This window comes from Quercus robur, chromosome 9 (assembly GCF_932294415.1).
Source record: "Quercus robur chromosome 9, dhQueRobu3.1, whole genome shotgun sequence".
NCBI classification, from domain to species: Eukaryota; Viridiplantae; Streptophyta; class Magnoliopsida; order Fagales; family Fagaceae; genus Quercus; species Quercus robur.
Window position 1 is genome coordinate 45,864,305 of NC_065542.1, and position 12,928 is coordinate 45,877,232.

Sequence of the window (12,928 nt, forward strand, 5' to 3'; positions counted from 1 at the left end):
TATTATATTTTGGGATTACTATATTTTCCAATTACAAAAAAAAAAAAAAAAAAAAAAAAAAACTAGGGGTGTGTTTTATTTTTCTGCCAACCATCAAATCTGATTAAAACTCCTTTTCCTTCACTTCTCTTTCCCCACACCTTTTTCGGTAAGGCGGTAGCCATCCTCTCCTTTTACTCAGTGATCTCACGTTTGTTTTATTTTTATTTATTTATTTTTAATGAAAAAACATGCTTGATTTAATTTAATTTTTTTTAATAAAACTTGCTTGATTTTGTTAGGAGAGTTTGCTTCTTTTCTTTAAAGTAACCAACTAACCATACATGATTCCCTTAAAAAAAAAAAAAAAAAAAAGTAACCGAAGATAAAGAGAAGGAAAGGTATATGTTAATTGTGGGGGCCAAGAGTCTATGGGCCCGGCTTGCTCGCTTATAGGGAGTCCACAGGCCCCCAAACTAAAGGAGGCCAGGGCCCAAGCCCAAAAACAGTGAGCCCGATGTGGTTCAAGGGCATGTCCGAGGACCGCTCCGTCCTCGGAAAGCCCAGAACCCCATTAACGAAAATGGGATGCAGGCAGACTTGAAAGATCAGAAAATATCTCACGGAAATAGTCCTTAATACCCTTCATTGACATGACACCGCCCCAAACAGATCCGGATTTTTAGGCTTTATGGACCATCTCCCACAACTCAGGGATTAGACTGATGGGACAGATATCTGCCCCGGAAAGATCGACCCTACACGTGGACGAAGGACAACGAACGTAGGCGAGTATAAAAGAGAATGTTATGTGACCAAGAAGGAGGTCTCCATCTAGCTTCTGGAAAAAGGCTTGAAGAAAGAGAATGTCTGGATAATACACGCCGGACACCACGTAAAAACCCTTCGACGGGTAACCGGGGACAGCGCCAACGCTCCTCGGACATGATCCGAGGAGCCAAATCCTCCTAGATACAAGATTGATGGGCCTGAATATCCAGCCCAAAGCTCTATCTCATATCAGTTCACCTGTAGTCCGACTCGAAATGTCGCCCCGTGCCCCAACGCTGGCCTTTCAAGCCCACTCTCTACAAATATTATTGTGAGGGACTTTCCGTGTGCGAGCCCAACGTCGATGTCGGGCCGTTAAAGATTTTGTGTCCTTACAATTGGCGCCGTCTGTGGGAAAGGCTTGCGCGTTGGCACGAGTGGCACATGAGTCAGCCTTCTCGCAAACAGAGTTCCACGAGATTTTCTCATCTCCAGCGGCGTGCAGTTGTTGCTCCGCCGTGAGCTTCGTCTAGGGGCTACGCCTTGCACTGACGACGTAGCGGACAGCTCTAGGGGCTTGCGGCCTCGAGCCAACTCCTCCCTCCCTGGCCTAGGGGCTCACTTTCGAAAAATAAATCAGTGCAGAGAAAAGACTACAAAAAGAACTCTTACAAGTAACGGACAGAACCAAGGCCTTGCATGGTCCTCGGACCCAAGCCTATGGGGAAACCGAGTACAAAGAGGACATCTTACAAGTAACGGACAGAACCAAGGCCTTGCATGGTCCTCGGACCCAAGCCTATGGGGAAACCGAGTACAAAGACGAAGACATCTTAAAAGTAATGGACAGAACCAAGGCCTTGCATGGTCCTCGGACCCAAGCCTATGAGGAAACCAAGTACAAAGATGAGGACATCTTACAAGTAACGGACAGAACCAAGGCCTTGCATGGTCCTCGGACCCAAGCCTATGGGGAAACCGAGTACAAAGAGGACATCTTAAAAGTAATGGACAGAACCAAGGCCTTGCATGGTCCTCGGACCCAAGCCTATGGGGAAACCAAGTACAAAAAGAACTCTTACAAGTAACGGACAGAACCAAGGCCTTGCGTGGTCCTCGGACCCAAGCCTATGGGGAAACCAAGTACAAAAAGAACTCTTACAAGTAACGGACAGAACCAAGGCCTTGCATGGTCCTCGGACCCAAGCCTATGGGGAAACCGAGTACAAAGAGGACATCTTACAAGTAACGGACAGAACCAAGGCCTTGCATGGTCCTCGGACCCAAGCCTATGGGGAAACCGAGTACAAAGACGAAGACATCTTAAAAGTAATGGACAGAACCAAGGCCTTGCATGGTCCTCGGACCCAAGCCTATGGGGAAACCAAGTACAAAGATGAGGACATCTTACAAGTAACGGACAGAACCAAGGCCTTGCATGGTCCTCGGACCCAAGCCTATGGGGAAACCGAGTACAAAGAGGACATCTTACAAGTAACGGACAGAACCAAGGCCTTGCATGGTCCTCGGACCCAAGCCTATGGGAAAACCGAGTACAAAGACGAAGACATCTTAAAAGTAATGGACAGAACCAAGGCCTTGCATGGTCCTCGGACCCAAGCCTATGGGGAAACCGAGTACAAAGACGAAGACATCTTAAAAGTAATGGACAGAACCAAGGCCTTGCATGGTCCTCGGACCCAAGCCTATGGGGAAACCAAGTACAAAGATGAAGACATCTTAAAAGTAATGGACAGAACCAAGGCCTTGCATGGTCCTCGGACCCAAGCCTATGGGGAAACCAAGTATAAAGATGAAGACATCTTAAAAGTAATGGACAGAACCAAGGCCTTGCATGGTCCTCGGACCCAAGCCTATGGGGAAACCAAGTACAAAGATGAAGACATCACCGGAACCCCCTATATCCCAGTCGATGGCTCAGATGGATTGCTTAGAAGTCATCAGCCTTGGACGATATTCACTCGCTTATCACAGAATATCCAACTGATATCTCGGTTAGTTTTCTTAAGTTTCATTTATTATGAATCATCAATGTAATGCCTGGTATGATCGATAAATTGGAGTTAGTTGAATTATGCTTCAAGTCATACGGCCCTAAGTACTCTTGAAGAAACGTACACAGAGGGCACACCCATTCAAGAAACAGTGTGGTCAAAGAAACAGTGCTCAAAACAAGTAAAGAAATTTCCATTCTTATCATGAAGAAGAGATAGTATAGTGTACAAGGAAAAGCTGAAATCAGCCTACGTCGAAGCCTACTACATAAGCAAGAAAAAGAAAAATACAAGAAAGCTGTAGAAAGCCGAGGAGGTATGTCGGAGGAGAGGTTGGCTACAGCTCCGAGACCTTATTCTTTCCCCGCATCTTTGCCTGCCCATAATTCAGGCAGCCAAAGAGACCCAACTTGAACCTGACACCGTTGAAGAAAAGGTGTAGGGAGTTGGAGGTGGTGGGGCTTTCTCTAAATATACGCCCACCGCAAAGCAGAGGCGCTGATGGAGGAAAACCCTTCTTCTGCCGCACCAAAACTCTGGCATGGACAGAACCTGCTTCGGATTTTGACTAAAAGAGGGGAAGATTTCTTTCCCTCTCGGTGGAGATGGAGTGCTCTCCTGAACTTGTGCTTCCTGTGCCCATACCTTGCTGTTATAAGCCTCATGAAGACACGGCGCTTCCGCGGCGGAGGAAGTTCTTTATTCCCAACCCTCGCCTTCAACATGTTGTGCCAAGAAAGGAGGACTCCGGATATGGGAGGCGTGATGTAAGAGAAAGCTAAAAGAAGGGGTGTATATATAAAGCAACCTTTTTCTCCCTCCTATTTATTTGAAAAGACAAGACGATGTCAGTCAACTCACGCGGCGTCCCAAGGAGCACTACAGACAAAGTGGTCTTGGCTCAACTTCCAACGTCAACTGCAACTAAGAGACTCGAGGGGCCTCGTAAAGGCGCGCCTCGATCCTTGGGACGTCAGTGAAATACCGCATGGCCAGAGGCTGCAGAAATATCTCTCAATCTGCGGGTCCATTGGATTCGCGGCCCAGGCCCGCTTTGCGTGGAGGCCCAGGGACACCCTGTTCGGCACCTAAGGCTTGCATGGTCCTCGGACTCAAGTTAAAAGGGAAAACCAAGTACTGATGCAGACATTGGTCTTGGACAGAACCTAAGGCTTGCATGGTCCTCGGACTCAAGCTAAAAGGGAAAACCAAGTACTGATGCAGACATTGGTCTTGGACAGAACCTAAGGCTTGCATGGTCCTCGGACTCAAGCTAAAAGGGAAAACCAAGTACTGGTGCAGACATTGGTCTTGGACAGAACCTAAGGCTTGCATGGTCCTCGGACTCAAGCTAAAAGGGAAAACCAAGTACTAATGCAGACGATGGTCTTGGACAGAACCTAAGGCTTGCATGGTCCTCGGACTCAAGCTAAAAGGGAAAACCAAGTACTAATGCAGACGATGGTCTGGGACAGAACCTAAGGCTTGCATGGTCCTCGGACCCAAGCTAAAAGGGAAAACCTAGTACCGGTAAAGACCCAAGTCTCGGACTCAAGCCTAAGAGAAAAGTCAAGTGCATAAGATAAAACGCATAAGTCCTAAACAAAGCTCAGGTTTTGCAAAGTCCTCGGACTCAGGCTTCTTGGGAAATCAATTGCCTTAATGAAGAAATTTTTCGGCTTAAATAATGGAAAGGGTTAGGGCTTGTGCGTCATGGAGATGGCAGAGCAACCTAATGATCGTCAACCTAAGGAGGCCATTCATCCGATGGGTAACATGTCCTCGGAAAAATACTTCTCACACCTTATCGAGCATTCAACACCCATCACTGCTAACTTTAAGATAAGTCTCATTCTTCGCTGGTCGGATTGTTATGTTGAGTGCGTCATGGAGATGGCAGAGCAACCTAATGATCGTCAACCTAAGGAGGCCATTCATCCGATGGGTAACATGTCCTCGGAAAAATACTTCTCACACCTTATCGAGCATTCAACACCCATCACTGCTAACTTTAAGATAAGTCTCATTCTTCGCTGGTCGGATTGTTATGTTGAATAGTAATCTCTTTAAAGTTATCGTGGCATTTTTTTTTTTATCAAGGATTACTTTAGCCTTAGTTATTATTGATTGAAATGCTATATTATTATGCCGAGCAGCGCTTTCACACTTGTTAAAATATATAAACAAGACATAAGAAATAAAGTAACACTGACTTTTATTAATATGAAAATTTGTTACAACGTACAAAGAAGGGCTTAAACAAGCCTATACAAAAAATGAACTGTTAAAACAGTAACAATATCCGTAATACAAATAAGTAAACCATCAGGTGCCTTCTGTGTTCGCCTTCAAAGTCTTTCTGAAATCTATGCCTCGGTACTGCTCATATCAGGAGAAGATCCTTATACAAAAATAATGAAGGAGAAGGAAGACGCATTGGAAGACATGGAAGCACTTCAGCAAGCTCTTGTTACTGAAGAATGCAAGGGAAAAAGAAGATGGAGGACATGAGTGGGAAGGAGGAGAAGAAGAGTGAAGCAATGAAAAGAAAGTAAAAGGAGCAAAAGAGGGAGAAGGGGAGCCTTATTAGGTATGCTCGTGAGAGAGCAGATGGAGATGACAAGGGAAGTTTTCGACTCAGTCACACCAGAAGTGGGGTGTGACGAATCCCTGCTTCGGATTTTGGCTAAAAGAATGGGGAGGCAAATCTTAAGCCTCCGCCATCCTTGCCCAGACCGAGCCATCTCGAGTTTTGTTGGGACATGGCGTTTCTGGGAAAGGAGGGATTTGTTCATGGTGGATTACTGTGAAATAAGTATTATAGAAGTGGGCGTAACCGGAAGGAGGAAATGGACTCTGGGAAGAACATGAGGGATTCTGATATGAAAAGGTCACCCCCTGTCTTCTCTCTTTATATAGGGGACGAAGAAGAGGGTATGTGACACATTCGGACCCTCAGGGAAATCCAGAGTATGACGCGTCGTTTCGCTCTCCCACACCATCAGTAACCGTTACATCTGGAAGGTCTCGTAAATGGTAAGGGATTAAAGGCACGTTGCGGATAACCACGCGGCATAACGGCAACGTACGTAAATCCAGGAAAAACGGCTCGTAGACCGGCGCAGCCCTCGTGGAGGTGAAGAGTCACCAACGTGGATCAAGGGCCGAATTAAATGAGCCGCAATTAAAGCTCGCAATTACCGAAACCCACCTCTCCAACCAGGACGTTGGACAGCAGGGTTTCGAGGGGCTATTGTGGGGGCCAAGAGTCTATGGGCCCGGCTTGCTCGCTTATAGGGAGTCCACAAGCCCCCAAACTAAAGGAGGCCAGGGCCCAAGCCCAAAAACAGTGAGCCCGATGTGGTTCAAGGGCACGTCCGAGGACCGCTCCGTCCTCGGAAAGCCCAGAACCCCATTAACGAAAATGGGATGCAGGCAGACTTGAAAGATCAGAAAATATCTCACGGAAATAGTCCTTAATACCCTTCATTGACATGACACCGCCCCAAACAGATCCGGATTTTTAGGCTTTATGGACCATCTCCCACAACTCAGGGATTAGACTGATGGGACAGATATCTGCCCCGGAAAGATCGACCCTACACGTGGACGAAGGACAACGAACGTAGGCGAGTATAAAAGAGAATGTTATGTGACCAAGAAGGAGGTCTCCATCTAGCTTCTGGAAAAAGGCTTGAAGAAAGAGAATGTCTGGATAATACACGCCGGACACCACGTAAAAACCCTTCGACGGGTAACCGGGGACAGCGCCAACGCTCCTCGGACATGATCCGAGGAGCCAAATCCTCCTAGATACAAGATTGATGGGCCTGAATATCCAGCCCAAAGCTCTATCTCATATCAGTTCACCTGTAGTCCGACTCGAAATGTCGCCCCGTGCCCCAACGCTGGCCTTTCAAGCCCACTCTCTACAAATATTATTGTGAGGGACTTTCTGTGTGCGAGCCCAACGTCGATGTCGGGCCGTTAAAGATTTTGTGTCCTTACATTAATAATTTGCTAAATTTAAGGAGATGGATGGGAAGTTATAGTAATATAGTTTTTTAATAGGAGTGTTTTTTTTTTCCCTTTAAATTAAAAATAAATAAGAAGATATTTGAAAAAAAAAAAAAAAAAAACACAAAACACAAAACAAACTTAGTGAAATGATGGAGTAAGGAAAACAAATTCAATTAAAAAAAATTGAAAATGTTTAACGAAGAGATTGGTAATATTTAACACAAAAAAAAGTGGTAACTGGAGATAAAGAGGAGAGGTATATGTTAATAATTTGCTAAATTTAAAGAGATGGATGGGAGGTTATAGTAATAGTTTTTTTTTTTTTTTTTTTTTTTTTTTTTTTTTTTTTTTTTATAAATAAATAAGAAGATATTTGGGGAAAAAAAAAAAAAAGCAAACGTGAAATCATGGAGTAAGGAAAACAAATTTTATTTTAAAAAAATTGAAAACGTTTAACCAAGAGAGTGATCCTATTTATCACCCAAAAAAACAAAAAGTGGTCCTATTTTGTTGGTAATGTTTTAGTGGGAGTTAAAAGACATAGTTTTACCAAATTATCATTTACTTTTGTCTTTACTTAAACTTAGGAAAATAGGGGTATTTTGGAAAAAAAAAATCCAGTCCAAACAGGTGCAGCCTCTTAAATAGTGGTATAGATATTAGCTAATAATATAAGCTCAAGCCCAAGCCTAAGCCCAAACCCAATCCTAATTTGTGTACAAGTCAAATCTTCTACTTGTACTACAAGTGTATTAATCATAGTTAATGTATGATTAGTTTAGGATTAAGCTTATTATATATACCCATATTTGGTTGTCATAGTTGGGTATTGGAAACTAATGCTGACTTGGCTCCATTTACACAGGTTGAAAATATGGCAATAGCAATTGAACGAATTGTGTAGTTTTTTCGCTATTTGATTTTTGTTCTTGAAGAAGATAAAATCATAAAAATATTATCTATGAATAGGAGGTGGGAAATGGGAGGTCCCCCCCACCCTCTCAATTTAGCCCCTCTCAATGTCCTTTGTTGTTCCATGTGCATCAACGCATAGGACAACACATTAGTACAAAGGATTAATAAGGATCAGAATAGTAGATCACCCTGCCTTAGACAAATAAGGTGTTGTTCACTATGATACCGTAGAAAATAGTTCATACACATTACATGAACGCGTATCCTATGTCCTATTGATCCTGTTCTAATTCATGTACCACTAGTGAACTTAGGACATGAATCTCTTTATTATTATTATTTTTTATTCTTAACACTACTAGCTAATGTCTCTCTTTTTGACTAAATAAACTTCTTAACGTTAACGTTATTCTTTCTTAAAAAAAAAAACAAAACAAAACGTTAACGTTATTTTAGTTTGCTGAATATGTCATATCGTTTTTTAGTTTTCATACTTCTTTCGCAAATTAAAGTAACGTTGATGTTGTGAAGTTCAGTTGGTCAATAAGAGAGAAGTTAGGTAGCAGTGTTTAGAATTAAAAAGTAATAATAAATAAAGAGACGCATGTCATAACTTCACTTGTGGTACATGAATTGGGACAAAAACAATGAGACTAAGGATGTGCATTCACATTATATGACTAGCTTGTATCCGCAACGGACTAAAACCCATATGGGATAGAACTATTTTGATTAAATTTATCTAGCTTAATTTGTCATAGGTTTTGCTAAGATCAAACTTTAGTGCAACTTGTCTTAATTGCTCCCTCTTTCTCTTTTTGATGATGGACATGAATTCATTTGTGCAGTCAATCATCATATCATTTGTGCAGAGACAAAAAGAGGAGAATCCTTTGGAATTGGGCAAAGACTGAGTTAATTAGGGATGGCAATTTAGATTCGACCCGCGGATACCCGGCTCAGCCCAATAAAGAATAAGGCCAGGTATGGGTTTTTAAAAAAAAACCCGAAGCGGGTCCGGGTTTTATCAAAAAACCTAAGACCCGGCTTGAAATCCAACCCGGATATGACTCGGTTACTATGAAATTACTAAACCCCCCCCCCCTTATATATATATATATATATATATATATGTATATAGGTTCAAGTTACACCTAGTGTAACTCTAAAGAGTTACACCTTTTCTAAACCATTAGATTTAAGTAGATCCAATGGTCAAAAAAGACACTCATTAATACTAATATTCTTATTAGTATCTCATTAATTATCCCTTATTTATTGCATTCCATACCTATCTCTAAACCCAAAAAAATGGTCTACGTTTTACTCTCTCTCTCCTCCATAGTTCACGTTTTTCTCTACTCTCTCTTTCTCCTCCATCGATTTTCCCCAAATCAATTCCATTGCCTTTCTCTTAATTCCAATCTCACCAGCATGCTCCTTGCCTCATCAACATAAACAAATAAAAAATAAAACCTTATTATTAAATGTATTTTATGGTCCATCTAATAAAAAATTAAACCTTATTATTAAATGTATTATTCCCCAAAAGGTTTTTGTTCTTATATTTGTTTGTTCAGAATTCAGACTTCAGCAACCCAAAAAATAAAATAAAAAAGGTTGGGAAAGTGTGACATATCTAGTATAACAACTCAAATAACGACTTAATTTAGCGTTACACTGAAAAGGACTTGGTGGATCTGTCACCTAACAAGCAAAAACTACTAGTCTAGGCTCTGGATATTCTTTTCAATTTTGCTTAATTACAAAAGGAAACATAGCAAAAGCACATGCAGGAGAAAAATTTTATGGACCAATATGTTAGTCAATTTAGTTAGTAACTTGGTATTGCGGTATTCGCATTAGTACTAATCATCTTCAAAATTTTGTAGTGGACGAGTTTACATTCCAATAATCATATATGTAGCACTAGTTCAGTCGCGTATGGGCCTTATAGGCTACAAAATATGTGAAATTATCAGTTCCTTTTGAATAAACCTAAGGCCCAAGGAAAGTGTGGTGATCAGAAATTCCAATTGTGCGTCCAGCGGCTGTGGCTTTTTTTTTTCTTTCTGCCGGCAACTTGGCCATGGAGGTGGAAGAGTAGTGGAGGAGAAAGAAAAAGAGAGGAACGTATAGTGGAGGAGAAAGAGAGAGAGACGTATACCTTTTTTTTAGGTTTAGAGATAGGTATGGAATGTAATAAATAAAGGATAATTAATGAGATCCTAATTTAAATATTACCATTAATGAGTGTCTTTTTTGACCGTTGGATCTACTTAAATCCAATGGTTTAGAAAAGGTGTAACTTTTTAGAGTTACACTAGGTATAACTTTTTAGAGTTACATCAGGTGTAACTTGAACCCATCTCATAAATATATATATGGAGTTGTAAACCCTAAGTCACTAACCTAGTACCCATCCACCTCTCCCTAACCCTCAATCTCTCTGTCACTCACGTAGCCACGCACAAGAGCACGCAGCCATGCATAAGAGCACGCAGCCACGCCTTGGCCTCACTCTGAGTCACTCCTCGGCCTCACTCTGACTGTCACTCACACTCAATCTCACAGCTCACACAGCTCACACAGTCACTCACTCACTCTCAAGCACTTTCCTCTTGAATTGGTTTTGGGTCGCGATCTGCTTGTTACCTAAGCACTCTTCCCTCTATCTCTAGATCTAAAACCCAAGGCCGAAGACCTCAAGCTCTTTCTCTCTGATCTCCAACTCAGGGCCAAGACTTTCTTCTCTCTCCATTTCTACTTTTATCTTCTTCTTTATATTTATTTTTTGTTTGATTCGAAATCTCCTCCATTGGTTTGGTTATTTCTAGGTTTGAGGATTGAAAAATGGGATTTTTATTTTTTTATTTTTTTATTTGGGTGTGGCTGTGGAGATTTGAAAAGAAGGGACTTTTGGGATTGGTTGTTTGGCTGTAGGTCTGATGTTGAGTTTGGGGCTTGTTTTAAAAAAGCTTCCTTTCTGGTTGGGCTTAACGGGGCCCCGCGGGGGCGGGTCTAGGCCTCGGAAAAAAATCCGTTTAGTAAACGGGCCGGGTTCGAGCCGCAGGTCTTAGCCTGCTGGTTGGGTCCGGGTATGCAAAAACCTGGCTCGAACCCGACCCGTTGCCATTCCTAGAGTTAATTGTGAGTTTGAGTTTGTATATTTTATAATTCATTAGTCAAAAGGGTACCATGCGCACTCGTGACTTGTTGCATCACCCTCAAACGGGTACCACCTGCACCTAAGTTTTGGCTTTAACATACCTCCAATAATACCAGTAATGCACTTTCACACATACTTTACTCTATATTCTCTAACTTTTCTTTTTCTTCATTAAAAAAAAAAAAAAAAAAAAAAAAAAAAAAAAAAAAAAAAAACATTTCAAAACTTTATACTTATATTCTCTCATTCTTACCATCATTATTTGCCTAAGCTAAGCTTTCTTCTCCTCTTTCTTCCCCTTCTCCCTTCTCCTATTTATTGCACTTAATATTACTCAAATAAGTGAAAGACACATTCAAATTTATATTGCCAATAGTTTTTAATTTTATTTTATATAAATTCAAATTCTCACTTCTAAAATAACTAAGTATTAACTCAAACAAAAATTAAACCAAAAATATAAGAGTGATAGAAACTACTTGTTATGGAAAACTAAAAAAATACAACATTAAAACGTATTAACCCAAAATAGATTTTAAAAAAGCACAATGATTCATCAACCTAAAGTAGAATTGCAAGAAAGAATAAAAGAGAGAGAGAGAGAATAAACAATTTATAAAAAATAAGATGAGAATAAAAAGAGTACAAATAAAATATATAGTAATAAATAACAAATTATCCAAGTTATGCTATATAATAGAATAATATTATATTCTTATATACTATCTTTATCATACAATAGGTTGTCATCTATGAAATCAAAGAAAAGAAAAAGATAACTACATAAAGTTACAAAACAAAGTCAAATCAACCTAAATTAGAGTTCTAAAGAATACAAAAATTCATCGACATAAAGTAGAGATGCGTGAAAAGAAAAAAAAATCCACTAAAAAATGAAAAACAAATTGAGAGAAAAAGAGAGACATAACTTTTTATGCGTGGGAAAACTATGCATAAATGAGAGAGAGAATTGAAAATTTAGAGTAAGGGGACAAGAATAAGAAGAGCAAAAAATAAATGAAGATATAAGGATAGAGAAGGAGTGAAATTAAGGTAATTAGTAGTGGGGAGATGAAAATGTAAAGGGGAAGGAGAAGTGTTTGAAAAATGTAACAATATGTTAAGAAAATTAATAAGAAGAGAAAGAGAGAAAGAGTTGGAAGAAAGTGGATGAAGTGGCCGCTGACGTGGCTCAACAAAAATGTAGTAACAACAAATGTCAATTTTAGTTTTTAGATGAGTAAACCTTCAGTCCGGATGTGGCGTAAATGGGCTAATTTACGCCACCAAGTAAACACTGCCACGTCAGTCTTTTATTTAAAGAGCAATACACTCTAGCACACACAATTCCATCTCAATTAAAGTAAAAATCCTCTCCATACGATTCAGACCTGAGAACAACTCCTCCAACGCCTAAACCCAGAGATGACTTCTTCCTCTCCTCTGAGCACCGGAGCCCCGCCACCGGTGCCGCTGCACACCTCGTCTCTGGAGCTAGCGCCGCCACACTGGACCTAAGGTGTGTTCTTTTATGATTTGCTATTTCCCCAAACTTTGGATTTTGTGATTTAATGGGTTTGGGATAATTTTTTGGATATCAATCTGTTTATATTGGTATGTGTTTTGTTGATTTGGCAGGGGTTTTGATTTTTTTTTTTTTTGGTATTTTCATGGGTTTTGATTAGATTCTTAAGTCGTAGGTTCAAACCCTAAAATCAATCTTCCTTCCTTCTTTTTTTTTTTTTTTTTTTTTTTTTTTTTTTTTCATATATGCAAAACAAATTGCTTCTTAAATACCAGAAATTGAATGTTTGTTTCAAAATTTTTATCAAGTGAACCTACGGAGCCATTGAATTTGGTGAGACAGGTTGTGCAGCCTTGAAAATTATATGAACCTTTTACTTTGTTTCTCTCAATTATGGCAATTTCAAGGTGCGGTGGCGCCAGCTCCAGAGACGAGGTGTGCGGTGGTGCCAACGACGGTGCCAACGGCGGAGCTCCGGTGCTCAGAGGAGAGGAAGAAGTTGACTCTGGGTTTAAGCGTTGGAGTTGTTCTTTA